This window comes from Bidens hawaiensis, unplaced genomic scaffold (genome assembly GCF_021521415.1).
Source record: "Bidens hawaiensis isolate Kalapana, Puna unplaced genomic scaffold, B.hawaiensis_p1.1 tig00056984_1, whole genome shotgun sequence".
NCBI classification, from domain to species: Eukaryota; Viridiplantae; Streptophyta; class Magnoliopsida; order Asterales; family Asteraceae; genus Bidens; species Bidens hawaiensis.
The window spans coordinates 69,467-85,952 of NW_027500280.1; the positions used below are offsets into that span (position 1 = coordinate 69,467).

Sequence of the window (16,486 nt, forward strand, 5' to 3'; positions counted from 1 at the left end):
TATTACAGTTTTTATCAGACTAGTTACCAGATCAAGCAAAATATGACGATGAAGATTGATGTATCCGCCAACACCTACAAATATCAACCATGATTACAAACACATTAAAAAAGACTTTTTTATGTTAAACAAGTAAATATAAGTGAATTATAATCTTGCCTCAAGTTGTTCTTCAGTGAAAGAATCTTTTTGCACACTCCAAGTATCTGCATGAGTTCGGCGGAACTCTGCAACTGCTTTTGTAACAGTGGATTTAACAGGTGATGGCTCACCGACAAAACGGGCTAATAAGGTTGCGTGCTCGGGTAACCAGCTAAACCAATATATATAAAATCCAAAATTATTAGTCTCACTTTTGATATAAAGTATCAGAAATGACAACAGAAAGGAAAAAAAAATCAGTTATGTACCTAGGAATGTCATAAGGAACAGATAACACACAAGCAGCTAGAGCAAGAACACGGTCGTGCTTGGAAGCCACAGAAGAACTGCCACCTGAGCTTCTGTAATTGATAATAACAGTTAATAAACACACAAACATATACTTAATGTGGTGAAACAAGTGGAGACCTTTGTTTTCGCCTCGTTTGAAGCTTCATAGCTTCAGTATAAGCTCTTTCACAGAAATCCTTTGATAATACTCCATCCTCACCCTTCATTAGGCCAGCTAATACAGCTGCTGCATGCTCCCTTACCTGTACCAAACATCAAATGTTTAAATAATACCGATCACTCTGGTCTAGAATCAAGTTGTGCAGGATAATTATTATTTTACAATATAGTTTCCATGATCAGTTATCTTTCTTTATTAAGAAAACTTGCCTCTACTTGGTTATCTGTAAGTAGCTTCTCAACAGCTTTCCATATTTTCTGTTTCTCGTCATCAGAAAGAACGAACATGTGCCTGTGAAAATTGAGTATTCAGAATGACGGTTCCAAAGACATATCAATAATTTGAACCAAAAAACCCATCTTAAATGATGATAAGGATATTAAATTAGGAAGAAAAGAACTGCATACCGGTACATAAAGCTCCTTAGAAAGGTCAAAGTTGCAGATCGGGTCCGCCAGTTAGGATCTTCAGCTAAAGATAGAAGAATCGATACCGCCTTTCTGAGATGATCATTTGTGAATATTCTCCATTTTAAAAGCCCAAAAGCTGCCTTGGCTAATATTGATAAATCTTTATTTGATGTTTCCTTCAAAATAACAAATAATTCGTCATTAATATTTATTTTGTTCCTATTATTAGATATATATTATTACACACCTGCAACGAGATCACAGGGTAAAGAAACCCCACAAGAACATCCAGTAGGAATGCAGATCTCCCAGACTTCATTAACGAGATAACAAAATGGAACAACTACACATAAAAGAAACCAGATATTATTAATACATGTATAAAACTAAAACAAAATAAGTTAGTAAACATTATGAAGTACCGTTTCCATCCACTGAACATCATCTGGTGAGTTACTATCTGACCCCGCGAGTGTGTTTGCTTCTGCTAAATTATCCAAACTATCAGAAGGATTTGCATTCTGAATTGCTACCACGAGTTCAGATGCTTTTTTTAGTAAAATCTGATCCCAACTACCAGCATACTTTCCAGTTTTTGTATGTTTCCCGTTCTCAAATGAATAATCTTTGTTAACGGATGAATGTAACCGAATATTTGAGCATAATACAGAAAGAGCAATAGCAATTGCTTCCCTAACCTGTTGACATATAAGGCTGCTTTGGTCAAACTTATAGTCATAGTCAGAGTAACTAACTACTTTTAGCCCAGTAAAAACAATTTAAATTTACAAATGTTCAGATTTAAGGTCAACTGGTTTCCAAGTATGAAGTAAGAAAAAGGTCAACATGGTCAACGTTATAAAATAAACCATAACTTCTAAAAAGTCATAAAAAAGTCAAAATGGTCAATGTTATCAAAAACTTAACCTTAACTTGAAAAGTTCTGAAACTTAATGGTTTTCAGTTTGGGTCAAAAGTTGACCAAAATCGATTACCTTTATTTGCAATTTCCTACCAAAAACAAGTCATAAATTTGCAAAAAGATTATTATTAAATGTTAACTCACATGGGCAGTAGGATGACTCATATTATCCATCAACTCCTGCAACAGTTTATAATGAATCTGAATTTCTGATAAAGGCATTCTTGCAGGCGAGATTTCAATCAAAGCAGCTGAAAGAAACGAGTAGCGTTTGGTAACAACCATTGTGGTTACCGTGTGGGGCAATGGTTTAACCAAACAATCCAAAATGCGTTGCCTTAAAAGTGGTATTTTTGTTCCATATTTACCCTTACCCGTAACCGCATATCGTATACAAGCAGCCCACTCAGGAACTGAGTCAAATGATGGTGCAAGAATAATATTCTCCAATTGGGCCATCATCCAATTATCCCATTCTTCCACAAGCCCAATAACATCAGCATGCAACAAGCCCGCAAATGCCTCAGCAGCAACACACTGTTTGGATCTCTCTTTAGCATTGACAAACTCGTTTAAAGCAGTCTTTAGCGACAGTAGAACCACGACACCACATTCTTGAACTAAACGTTTAAATATACGCGCAAAACTTGGGTAAAAAGTATCAGTTGCGAATGAAGAAATCCATGTAGGTGTGCGGGGCCATGCAGATGAAAAGTTAAAGTAGAAACGGGTGATTGATTTGTCTACAATGCTTTGAAATGATGAATTGCCATTATTGCCCCTGGAAGACGAGTTTTCGGTGTCGCTAATGATATGGACATTAGAGAGGCTTTCAAAAGTGTCAGTAAAGAATCGTTCTTCTTGAAATATGTTACTTAAAGTGCCTTCGAGTGACGATTTAGTATTTTCTTGTGAATTGACTGATGAAGCTTTGTAAGGTGACTCTTTTAGTAGCATATTTAGAGCAGAGATTGCTAGAATTCTTGCCTGTGGAAGTTGACTTTTCAAATTCGTTAAGAAATGACCAGCAGCCTCATTAAGAATCTTTGATGACAAATTGGGCTTGTCTCTAGATGACATTGCCAACAACAGTAGAACCCTGTTGGCCATCAAGTTATACCTACATGAAACAATTAAGCAAATTCAGCACAACTATACACACACATACATACATAGAAAAACATATATTGATAAGGGGAGTGTTCAAATCAGAACCAAGAAATATGTTGACAATTGCAAGTACAGCATAATGCACTCATATCTCTTGCTTTAAGTTTTATACGGAAGACGATTACATAACCGCCTACCCACTATCTAATTAAATAATTAATGTACAACGTACAACTATGCAAGTGCTTTATGCGGTTCTCGCAATTCTCAACATAAAACTGGTTTTGAAAAGAATGCGTCCCTATATGCACATGCATATGTATATGAACGATCAAGTTATACCTCCAATGCAAGTTACTTGACTCAAAATTCACTGAACCAAGCTCAGAAACCAAAGCTGCAAAGTCTGTCCCAGAATGGTCTTCCAACTTCTTGAAAATGTTTCTAGAGACCCCCTCAAAATAGGCGTTGTATTTAAAAAAAAGCTGTTGATGTTGGCAAATAAGTAGGGTAAGTCAGAAGATACAACACATTGAAATATGCAATAAAATCATCTCTAGACATAATCACATACCTCATTGATAACTCTCTGGGATTTTAAAGATTCATGCTGAGAACTGAAAGCAAAAAATGAAAAAAGAAATTAAATGTCACACGATTACCAGATTCAACAATAATATTCAAAACTTGAATAATATATATCATATACACTTGCCTCAAAAGAATCCCAAGTAGGAAAGATGAGAGGGATTTTGGTTCCTGTATTTAAATAAAATCAAGTAAGCAAGAAAATGGACGGCACAACTTAAAAGCTTAACTTCTTGAAATATAATTAAAACTAACATACCAAATTAAGATGCTTGAGAACAGTTTGAGTTCCAAGAACCGCACAAGAACCTAAAACCGTGTATTCTAATGAGCTTGGGCTTCTTAAATTCTCAGTGAGTGTAAGCACACATTTTTCAATAAAGCATGGCCATCTTTTGATCAATTTCGCAAGTGATTTCCCAGCAAGCCTGAAGAAGACCAATATGTAAATTAGAATACCTTATTACACAGATGGTCCTTATGGTTTGATCCAAGTTAAACCTTTGAGGTCTAAGTTCCAAATGTTGCAAGTTTAGGCTTTGTTGTAGCATGTTCATAAATTTTTCTGTTATCTTCTTATAAATGACCATAATACCCTTTTATAACTTAAGGGCCGTTTATGTAATTCAGTTTATTTTAACTACAGGGGCTATTTGTGTAACTTAAAAAAGATAAGTTAATTTCAAACTTCTCAAAAAGTAAAAAAATAAATAAATAAATAACCCATCTTTCTCCTTTGCGTAAATCTTCTTTTAAAAGTTCAAAGGGTATTTTGGTCAATTTACATGAATTTAACAGAAAAATTAACTGAAGCTACTCTTAGAGCATTCTCATCCCATTTCCTATAATTATGTGAGAGAAGTTTGCAAATTATAGGATGAGGTTGTGAGTGATTGTGAGTGTAAATTATAGGGTGAAGAGATAAATGTAGTGATTTTTTGTAAATTTGGGGAAACATTGTTTGCCCCTATTTATTTTTTAATATTTGTTAGATTGGTTGTGAGTAGAGGAGAGAGAAAACTGCAATGATAAAAGAATAAAAAATATTATTTAATTAAACAGAAGAGAGAAATGTAGTGTTTTTTTGTGTAATTATAAAGATAGAGATGGGGTTCGGGTTGAGAATGCTCTTAGATCCCAAACTTGTTACAAAATCAAAACCATAAAACCCAAACTTGCAACTCTTAAAACTTAGTATCCAAAGATGTGACTCTGGCGAAACCACATGGACCATTTCTATAATTAACTCAAATAAAATAACAGTTGCACTAAGTTAAAACTAATTAAAAAAAAGTATTAAAATACTTTTTTGGGTGTGTAGAAAAGAACTCACTTGCGAACGCTATCATAACTATGAACGCATAGATTAAGAAGGTCGTTTACTAAAACATCCAAATTTTCTGAAGGAGAGGCGTTTTTACTTGTACGTTATAAGTTATAAGATGATTTTGATGTTCTCCATGTGTTGTGCATGTATGCTTTGTCAATATATAAACTAAGAAAATATAGAATGATGCCATCAGTCAAAAGTATGTACGTATGTATGTCAGTACGTATGTATTTAAGAAAGTTTACCTTTTGTTTCCTTTAGAGTTAGATGGCACAATAAAGTTAACAGGAGGTTCTTTAATGGAAACAGATTCTACCTTCCAAGCCTGCCTATGCTTATTCCACTCTTCAAATTCACCACTTCCTGTACAGAAAATTGGTCATTTATAACAAAATATACAAATATATATATTATAAAATCTTATAACAATTTCGCTTTTAAGTCTTTTTAAATATTGACATAAAATACCCAATCAATTTAATTTATGACATAAAACACATTTATAAAATAAAGTAAAAAATAATTGGGTGAAATGGGTCAACCCACAAACCCAACGGATTGATACGAACACAGCCCGTTTAGCTAAGCAGGGTCGACCAGAAACTGACCCGAACCCGTCTATACTAAACTCAAACCTGGGAATTTCGTGTTAGTTTCATGTCGTGTCAGAAATTCACACTCCTGGTTTCATTTATGATCACAGAAACTTATATTATATTAGTGATAAGCTATTATTTCGAGCAAATGATTTGTACGGTTTTATGCACTAAAATAGGCTTTTGACCTGTTTTAACCACTTGTCCAGTTCACTTCTAAGCTATTGTTTTATTTGTTTGACCCGTCATAAGTAAAAATAATATGGTTGGAGTGGTACATTACCATAGTTCCCCAAAGCCTCGATAATACGAATGAGGAGTAACAAAAGAATGCTGTCATCTGAATTTTTCTCAAGCAAGTATCTGTAACCCATGCGGACATATAAATATGAGATGACAAAAAAAGAAAGAAAATACAATAAATGATAAATGGAAGACATAATTCTTTACTTGGAGGCTACATGGATGACATCAGCAGCTTTTTCACGCAACCCAGTTCTACCAACAATTGGCCCCGTTGCTCCAGCAATTAAGAAAGGTGGATCTTCGACTTTCCCAGTTTTGAAAGATGGTATAAAATCAGGCAAACATGACAAAACACCTCGTAATGAAGAATCTATTCGTAAAAGAGTCACTTTCAAGTGATCTTTTTCACTTCCTGTATGGAAATCCATATAGTTATTTATATTTTCAAATTCAAGATATTAAAACTTTAACAAGAATTTAGTCATTAAGGTTGTAAAGAAGATGGTTGTAGTGAAAGTAATGTTTATTACTTGAAGGTGTGAGAAATACATAAACAACTACATCTATTTATACACAAATAAACCCTAGCTATCAACCCATAAAAGGCCCATGGGCTTTAGTCAACTATATGGGCTAAAACCCTAATTATAACTAAATACAACTAACACTCCTCCTCAAGTTGGAGCATAGATGTTAATCATGCCCAACTTGTTACAAATAAAATCTATCTGAGCTTTCCGGAGCTGTTTAGTTAGAATGTCTGCTAGCTGAAAATTTGTCTTCACATGAACTGGTTGAATGGAAGGAGGATCAGTTTGTGTGCCTACTACTCGATCTCTGATAAGGTGGCAGTCGACCTCAATATGTTTTGTCCTCTCATGAAATACTTGATTTTTGGCTATGTGAATGGCTGACTGACTATCACAGTATAACCTCATCAAGTCATTAGAAACAACCCCGAGCTCTCTGAGAAGACGACGAACCCATGTCATCTCTGATGTTACATCTGCCATGGCTCTATATTCCGATTCGGCACTCGACCGGGAAACCGTGTGTTGCTTCTTACTCTTCCATGATACAAGATTTCCTCCAACAAACACACAATATCCAGTGGTAGATCGTCGAGAAATCGGACAACCTGCCCAATCTGCATCTGAGAACCCTGATATCCGACCATCTCCTTCTGTGAAGGCACCTACACGACAATGACCCTGATCGGAGTATAATATACCCAAGCCAGGTGAGGTCTTAAGATATCTTAAGACACGAATGGCAGCATCCCAGTGACCGGTGTATGGTGTAGCCATAAATTGGCTCAGAACACTGACAGTAAAGGAGATATCCGGTCGTGTGACGGTTAAATAATTAAGTTTACCAACCAACCGTCTGTATCGCTCAGGATCTTTCATTGGATCTCCTTCCTTTGGGAGGAGTTTCTTTGTAGGAAGCATTGGGGTATCAACAGGTTTACAACCCAGTAAGCCACATTCAGTTAACATATCAAGAACATACTTTCGTTGGGAGAGAAGTATTCCTTGTGGAGAGCGGGATACTTCTATGCCAAGGAAATACCTCAATCGACCTAAGTCGCTGACCTGAAACTGAGACTGAAGAAACTGCTTGAGTTCGATAATCCCGACCTCGTCATCACCTGTGATTATAATGTCATCCACATAAACAACTACGATAATCCTCTTTCCTTTCTGGTGTCTAAAGAAGACAGAGTGATCGTAGGCACTCCGAGTCATCCCAAACTGTCCCATAACACTAGAGAATCGACCAAACCATGCTCTGGGAGACTGTTTAAGACCATATAAAGAACGACGTAGTCTGCAAACTTTCGAGGCCTCCTCCTCAACAACGAACCCCGGGGGCTGCTCCATATATACCTCCTCCTCAAGAACACCATTAAGAAAGGCGTTCTTGAGATCAAGCTGATGGAGCGGCCAATGATTAATAGCAGCAAGAGCGATACAAATACGGACAGATGGCATTTTAGCAACCGGAGAGAAGGTTTCATCGTAATCAATGCCATATGCTTGAGAATACCCTTTTGCAACCAACCGAGCCTTTAAGCGGTGTAAAGAGCCATCCGGGTGTAGTTTAACTGTAAACACCCAACGACAACCAACAATACGCTTCCCTTTAGGAAGTGTTTCAAGATCCCATGTATGATTGGACTTTAGAGCCCCAATTTCATCTTCCATAGCCTGTCTCCATCCTAGGTGAGCGAGAGCGCTCGTCACATTCTTGGGAATCGGGTAGGAATCAAGGGTAGTGGTGTACGCATGAGATTCAGGAGATAGGTGGGTGTAGGCAACATAGTCCTGAATTGGGTAACGAGTACATTTCCGGGGTTCCTTGCGAAAGGAAATAGGTATATCGGGAAGTGGGGCACCAGGAGGATCATAAACGGGTGTAACAGAGGTTGTTGGATCGGGTAAGGATGTATTAGTGAGAGGTGTGGATTGCTTAGATGTAGACGGAGTATCGGAGGGTATTTCGGGGTCGTGGCCAGGGTGTGAATCAAGAGTCGCTGATGTTTGACCCCTACCCCGCCTAGCATATGTGAAAAGCAGTGGCGGAGATTCTGTCGGTGGGTCAGAATCAGTAGAGATTGGATCGGTAGAAGGAATTGACACAGGAATGGTGGGGATGAAGGGAGATGTGGGTATATCGAGGTCAGGAAACGGGTCAGAAACAGGAGTGGAACACTCGAGAAAGTAAGGAGACTCGTGAAAAGTAACATCGGCACTAGTAAAGTATCGGTGAAGTGATGGGCTATAGCATCGATACCCTTTTTGAACCCGTGAGTAACCAAGAAAGACACAACGAATGGCTCGGGGATCAAGTTTGATGGTTTTTGGACTATGGTCATGAACATAGGCGACGCAACCAAATACTTTAGGTGCGAGAGGAAATGGATCATCGTTGGGAAATAGTACAGAAAACGGTGTTTTACCATGAAGAACGGTTGAGGGCATGCGGTTAATCAGATATGTTGCAGTGAGAACGGCATCTCCCCAAAAACGATGAGGAACACGTGATTGGATCATGATTGTGCGAGCAACATCCAATATGTGACGATTTTTGCGTTCGGACACATCATTTTGTTGAGATGTATAAGCACACGATGATTCATGAATAATGCCGTTGGTTTTTAAGTATGAAGAAAAGTCGGTGGAAAAATATTCTTTAGCATTATCAGATCGAAAAGTTTTAATGGTGGTGTTAAATTGGTTTTGAACATAAGCATTAAATTCTCGAAATATGAAAAATACCTCACTACGAGATTTCAACAAATAAACCCAAGTAGTGCGAGAATAGTCATCAATAAAGGTAATAAAATATTCAAAACCCAACGTAGATTTGATAGGGCAAGGACCCCATACATCAGAATGCAACAGTTCAAAACAAGAACTGACTCGATTGGGCACCCTAGGGGGATAGGGACGCCTGGTATGTTTACCAAGTTGACACGACTCACAATGAAAATTAAAAGACGAAAGTGGTAAATCTGGTCGCATTTGCCTCAGAACCGCTGTAGAGGGATGACCTAACCGACAGTGAGCCTCCCTGACAGCGGAATCACATAAGTTTGCTACAGGATGCGAAAACGGGGATATACGATAGAGACCTCCTGATTCAAAACCAGTACCAATTACCCGGTTTGTTCCTAGTTCATGAAAAACGCAGTGAGTTGGATAAAAGGTCACAGAACAGTTGTTTTGTTTGGTAATCTGACTCACTGAACAAAGACTGGTAGGAAATTTAGGAACAAATAGGATAGAAGACAGTTTTAGGTTTTCCGAGTTACTGATGGATCCTATGCCGAGAACGGGACATGAAGATCCATCGGCAAGACGTACCGGTGCATGGGAAACATTTTGAAGACTAGAAAAAATACCCCGATTCCCAGTCATGTGATGTGTGGCTCCAGAATCAATCACCCATGATAAGTCTAAGGCTAGAAGGTTTACCTAAATGTGCCGAGCTAGTTTGAGGATGAGGCAACTGGGAGGTAAGAAACCGTTGAATAAGATTATGCTCCTCTTTAGTAAATGTATACATGTATGTATTTTCGCCCATAGTGATACACGAAACTGAAAATTGACTGTGAACAGTAACAAGTGCGGGTGGAGGGCGGGAACAGATTCCGGCGTAAACAGTTAATCGTCGTGAACAGTTAATCCCGGCAGCGAACAGTAATTTCGGCAGTGAACAGTAACTTTCCGGCATTGAACAGAAATCCCGGCAAACGAACAGTAACTTCCGGCAGTGAACAGTGACTTCCGGCTGTGAACAGTAATTTCCGCGTGAACAGTGATTTCCGGCGTGAACAGTATTCCGATGAACAGTGATTCCGGCATGAACAGTGATTCCGGCGTGAACAGTATTCCGATGAACAGTGATTCCGGCGTGAACGGTGATTCCAACGTGAACAGTGCTCGTCGGTGAACAGTACTTTCACGCTCGAAAAAAAAAAGATTTCGTGACAGGACAGAACAACAAGGCAGGGGCTTGTTTCAGATCTGAAGGCTGCTGGTGACGGCTGGTCAGACTCGGGTTCAGGTCAGATCGCGGCTAGGGTTTGGATCGAGAGCCGTAGCTCTGATACCATGTAAAGAAGATGGTTGTAGTGAAAGTAATGTTTATTACTTGAAGGTGTGAGAAATACATAAACAACTACATCTATTTATACACAAATAAACCCTAGCTATCAACCCATAAAAGGCCCATGGGCTTTAGTCAACTATATGGGCTAAAACCCTAATTATAACTAAATACAACTAACAAAGGTCAACCTGGATCAGAGTGAATATTATCTTGACATATTTTCAGAAGCTCCTCTAAAGCTGATTCCAGATGCAGGTTTAGGAGCTCATTAGCAAATTGAATTTCTTCAGCGCTAGGAATATGCCACGTGGGCCCTGTAAGCACTTCATCATTTGAAAAATCTTTATTACTAATCCATTCCTCCAGTGGGGTCATTGAAGAATGGTGTGAATCAGACCTGTGAAGTCAAACAGCATATCATCAAAAACTGTGTTATTGAGACACTCACATTGTAATAGAAACTCATTCAATGTTAGTGTTATGATAAATTAAAGTTACTTGTACTGATCAACAGGATAGTAAAGAATCAGACATCCAAGTAGGGCCCGCAGAATTTGATCTCAGCTATGTTAACCTGTCAAATTGTAAATATTTTTAAAAAAATATGAAAATCTTTAATCCCAAGAACCATAAATTAGGGGTGTGCACGAAACCGAAATAACTGAAACGTAACCAAACCCAACAGAAAACAAATCATTTGGCTTTAAGCTTTTAAAAAATGGTCTTCTCTGTTCGGTTTCGGTTTGTTGTCAATTAAAAACTGAAAAAACCCCGACTTTAAGTCATTTAAAAATTATAGGAAATTAATAAATGGTGTAGACCAAAAATTTAGTTCTAAATGTGTAATTATCAATCAATCAATCACCAGTTAACTAAAGAATTTAGACCCAACTTCCAGGCCCAAATCCATTATGTACATTTTTTTGCCCAAAATTTTCAAGCCTAAATCGTAAAACTGAAAAACCAAAACCGAACGAATCCATTGTAAAAAAAACGAAAAACTGAAACCGGGCAGTTTTCATAAACCCGGAAACTGACTCAAACCAACCACGCACAACCATAAATCCAAGAGATTTATAAAACCTTCCAAGATGGGGATTCAAAGGCAGAATGTATGGCCTCCTTAAACTGATCCTTGTAATTGAGAACTGAATGACCACCATAAGTGGTTGCAATTGACAGCACCTTCAACTGGTACTCTACTGATGTTTCTAGGGCTGGAGAAAGTGTCAATCTTGCCTAAAAATATTCATTATAAATAATAAAATTAAGTATCAACACAAGATGAATGTCAAACATACGACAAATTATTAAAAGAATTACAAAACAAAAACCTTATTCAAAGATTGGCTAGTGAAATTTCCACTTCCACCAAAACCTGTGAGAGGACTTCCTTTCAAAGCTGATATAATAGAAGATAAAAGAGGTTCAACAACTTGATTAACCGCCAATTCTGGATTTGAATGTATGCAAGCACAACACAGCAGCCCAACTTCAGTAATAGCTCCCGGTAGAATATTTGTTTTCAAAAACTTGGAAATTTTTTTAATAGCCTATTCAGTAAGAATAAATAAAAATCTTAATTTATAATGGAACAAATAATCTTTTAGTCCAGATAAGCAAGATTATGATTATACCTGGTTGTACAAGGATCTTGAAAGCCTTCCGAATAATATTTCCAACATGCAGAAATATTGAGAGCCATCCTCAACTAAGAATGTTCCGGATGTGGCAGGTGAGTGAGCATCTTCATTTCTGCAGCATGTCATCATTTTCTTTAATGAATTACCAAAAACTAAACTTAGGAGCAAAAGTCAAAAGGTTCCAAATTGGAAGAGCTAAATATGTAAATAGGGTACTCACAAAACACTACTAGGTTCCAAGTGTTGTAACAAAGAAAAAAGGCAGCATAGAAACTCATCAAGCCATTCTGAGATCCATTCTGCAGGCATGAATGGCAAATTATCCTTATCGTCATCATCCAATGTAGTATCTGAATCGGCATTTCAGTTAAATGAAATACATATTTTAAAAAACTGGCAACTTTTTAATATTATGCATTAATGTTTGTAATTACGTTGGAAAATATGGAGGCGATGAGTTGCATAGTTGCTAAGGTTTTGGGTGGATCATTGGCATCCATCCCGAGCAATGCATTGTTCAAAGATATCATCAAAAGATCACGAAACATATCAGCATCATTAACATCATCTATTTTCAATTTTGAAGCAGATAATGACATCAAAAATAATGATCGTCCACAAAACGCCACTGACGTTACAGCTGTCTTCAATTGATGTGTTGCTGTCATCTAACCAGATAAAAACCAGCAAGAGTAAAACTTCAATCACACAACCACTGGATACAACACCTGGGGTTAGTGATGGCAATTTCAACCCATTTGCATTTTGAATTGTGTTATCTCAAATGGGTCAGATGGGTGAACGTTAAAAATTTAGATAAAATGAGAGAGGTCAAATGGGTCGACTTAGTCAAAGTCAACGTACTGAAGAAATATGTTGTAATTCGACAAAAATATGTTTAATTGGTAAGCCCAGCCCAGCCTGTTTGGGTTGACTTGGGCTTTATTATTCGAACAGGTCGTCAGATGGGTGAACATTTAAAAGTTAGCTTAAAGAGAAAGAGGTCAAACAGGTCAACTTATTGAAAAAATATGTTACAATTTGACAAAATATGTTGAAAGGTAAGCCCAGTCCAGCCTGACCCATTTGGATCCATTTACATTTTAAGTTTATTTGGTTGTATTATCTCAAACGGGTCAGATGGGTGAGTGTTTAACAGTTAGCTAAAAAGATAAAGAGCTCAAACGGGTCACCTTGATCAAAGTCAATTACTGTATAAGATGTTATAATTTGATAAAATATGTTGAATAGGTAAGCCCAGCCCAGCCTGGCCTGACCCGTTTGGACCCGTCGTCCAACCCGTTTACATTTTGGGTTGATTTGGGTTTGATCATCTGATACGAGTCAAATGGGTGAGTTAGCTAAAAAGACAGAGGCCAAATGGTTCGACTTGGTCAAAGTCAGCTTACTGAAATATGTTACAATTTGATAGGAATATGTTGAATATGTAAATGTAAGTCCAGCCCAGCCCAGCCCAGCCTCACCGGTTTGGACCCGTCACCGAACCCGTTTACAGTTTTGGTTGGTTTGGGTTGTAGTATCTCAAACGGGTCATTTGGGTGAACATTAAAAAGTTAGCAAAAAGGGGAAAGGTCAAACGGGTCAATTTGGTCAAAGTCAACTTGCAGAAAAATATGTTATTGTTTCTCTAACCGTTTCTAACGCCATATGAAAACGAGACACCAAAAAGGGGAGAACCAAAGCGGGCTCCACATAAGACAAAATAGAAGTTGCTGATGCAACTGTTTCAGAAAGGTCTTCATTTTTGCTGTATTGACCACGATCAATTAATTTCAGAACAGTCCTCACAAAAGATTCCCTTTCTGGTTGACCTAAACAGAATCCAATCTGTTCATTTCTATCCGGATTCCTATATAAACACATTTTTACATATAAAGTCAGACAATTAATAGAAAAAAAAAGACGCCAAAAAGTGGATGGGAATTCTTACTCTTTCTCTCGTTGCAAACGTTTTCTAAAGGTATACACCAAGTGAAACAAAATCTCTCTAGTGATTTTGTCCAATGACCACCATTAGAAGGATGATAATATCTGCAATAAAATTCAAACATTTAGATACACAAACTATAATCACAAAATTAACAGAAACTGCACGTAGCAAAGTAACAAAATCTAGAAATTAGAAAACAAACTGTTCTAAGAGGTTGACCAATTTGTCAAAGTGTTGTTGAGCCGAGCTACCAGGCCTTAACAAGTAAACCTGCATTAACAAGAACAAAATAAATCTGTTTAATGACCGAATATGAATTAAAAAACACATTTTTATCACTTGCATATTAATCTTACAATTGATTTTGCAATTGCTTTAGCTGGAGTTTTTGATTTATTAGAAAACAAGAAACTTGTAATTTCCGGGACATCAATGGAAAAAGGGTAGGCCTCACCGCCACTTGCCACAGGCACCTACATGATTATTATTATCATTATAATGCCATTACAATCTTTTTTATTTAATTATAGCCAAACATGTTGAAAGTACCTCAAACATGTTGAGAAACCGACTAAATATTTCAGGTAAAAGATCCTCCCAGTTCTTGAATTTGTAGTTTTTAATAACACGAGCCATAATAGCAGCCCATTGGCTGTTCCAAAACTTGCAATTTGGTATAGAAATCCATTGAAAAATACACGCGTCAATCCACTCACTGTCATGACAAAAGAATGTTTTTAAACAGCTTCAGTATTTAATAAATAAAAATAAGAGAATACACATAGACATGTAACAAACCAAACGTTCAGCAACTCGTTCGGTTACGTTCGTTTATTTAATAAACAAACGAACATGAACACATGTCTTGTTTTTTCATTTATGTTTGTGAACACTCGTTCTCTTATTTTCATTTGCTTCCTCATTAATGTTCGTTTGTTCATGTAAGTTCTCACTAATACACTCATTTAGATTTTTAGGACCATTAAAATTTAGTTTAGTTTTATAATCTTTTTAGTCCCGATACATTGTTCACATTTACATTAAATTAGCTCAGTTATGCTCATTCATCTATGTTCAATTATGCTCGCTCGTTTACGTTTGTGAATCGTACGTTAACTGTTAACGGACGAACATGAACGGTCACGAACATGTTAATTTCTTAGCGAACAAGCACAAACAAGAAAACCACATTCGTTTAATTTTCATGTTCGGTTAAATTTAAATGAACAAACACTAACATACTCTGTTCATGTTCATTGGGTTCGTTTAAATAAACATATATAAAACCATAAATACCATGAATAGAAGTCCCGATTATCAACATTTGTAGGAAGAAAAGGCTCACAAATCCAGAACCTTCAAAAGCGGAGTTAAGCCATGGATTTTCAAGTAAAGATCTGAAACTCAATTTCATTCAATTTCATTACTCAAAGTAGTATTACTTTAGTTACTTTTAGTTAGCATTATGAAGTTCAAAATTTTACCTAAATTCAGACCATATCTCATTTGCAGAACCAGAAGGGAAGAATCTTCTGCAAGAACGAACAAGAGATGTGACTGCTTCAAAATGTCTTTGTCTTATCCTAAATCCCTCGGGTCCTGTATTTCTGAACATATACACAATAAAAATAATCAAGATAAAACAATTTATCCCCGTTTATATAATTGAAGTGTGTTTGAGTCATATGATATATTACCTTGTAAAGTGTGTTTGAACCAAAGTATTCTAGAACGGACGCCAGTTGACTTTCAAAGTCAACTTCTTGTGAAAACTATTAAGCAAGTACGCAAGAAGATTTCCCCATCTCACCTAATCATTAACAACAGGATTCCAAATTCAGTATATAAATGAATTAACATATTCTTTGTGACATGAAAGAATATTGACCTGAACATAAAGCTTGTCTTGTGATGCATTAAACACTTGCAGCCCAAATTCCACAAGAGCAGTAACATCTTCAGTGATACTTCACTTTTCGCCTCAATGAACCTGCATGATTCATAATAGTGTGTAATTAGTTGTATAACAAATAAGTGTCCCATCCAATTAAAAGGGGTTTTCAGTATTCAAATCGGACTCTAAAAACTCCAAATTCGATTCGAACTCCTTGTTTAAATTCAGTTTTTGAACATTTAAATTTGATCCGAATATAGTAATAAAAGTTCCAATCGAATACGAGTTTGTGATTTTCAATTAGATTTAATTTGACATTTGAATTCAAATTATGCATTAATTTTTTATTTTATATACGCACACACGCTTGTGTATCTTATTTCAAGTTCATTTAACTTGCTACTTCATTTTAATGATTACTTCCAGAACAATTTGTTAAGTGCGCAAATCGGACTCGATAAACTTGAAATTCGATTAGGTTAAATTGGAGCTCAATAATTGAATTTACTCAATTCCGAGACTAATTTGACTATTCGAAATTCGTTGAAGAGATATTTAACCTAATT

General features: G+C 36.7%; 1 long non-coding RNA gene and 1 pseudogene across 2 annotated transcripts; both read right to left on the reverse strand.

Annotated features, from left to right (window-relative positions):
* Window positions 1-23: 23 nt before the first annotated feature.
* On the reverse strand, window positions 24-12,438 carry LOC143601694 (proteasome activator subunit 4-like; annotated as a pseudogene). Its single transcript, XR_013147701.1, has 21 exons — window positions 12,296-12,438; window positions 12,070-12,187; window positions 11,767-11,985; window positions 11,491-11,671; window positions 10,931-10,991; window positions 10,621-10,829; window positions 6,020-6,227; window positions 5,853-5,932; window positions 5,219-5,336; window positions 4,977-5,138; window positions 3,903-4,071; window positions 3,398-3,540; window positions 2,090-3,065; window positions 1,446-1,721; window positions 1,271-1,366; window positions 1,021-1,199; window positions 823-904; window positions 571-695; window positions 411-503; window positions 160-313; window positions 24-74 (listed from the first exon to the last, which is right to left on the reverse strand). The product of XR_013147701.1 is annotated as a proteasome activator subunit 4-like (transcript).
* An 11-nt stretch (window positions 12,439-12,449) lies between these two features.
* On the reverse strand, window positions 12,450-14,419 carry LOC143601696 (uncharacterized). Its single transcript, XR_013147702.1, has 4 exons — window positions 14,383-14,419; window positions 14,191-14,296; window positions 13,729-13,817; window positions 12,450-12,743 (listed from the first exon to the last, which is right to left on the reverse strand). It is a non-coding gene; the product is annotated as an uncharacterized LOC143601696 (long non-coding RNA).
* Between the last annotated feature and the right edge of the window lie 2,067 nt (window positions 14,420-16,486).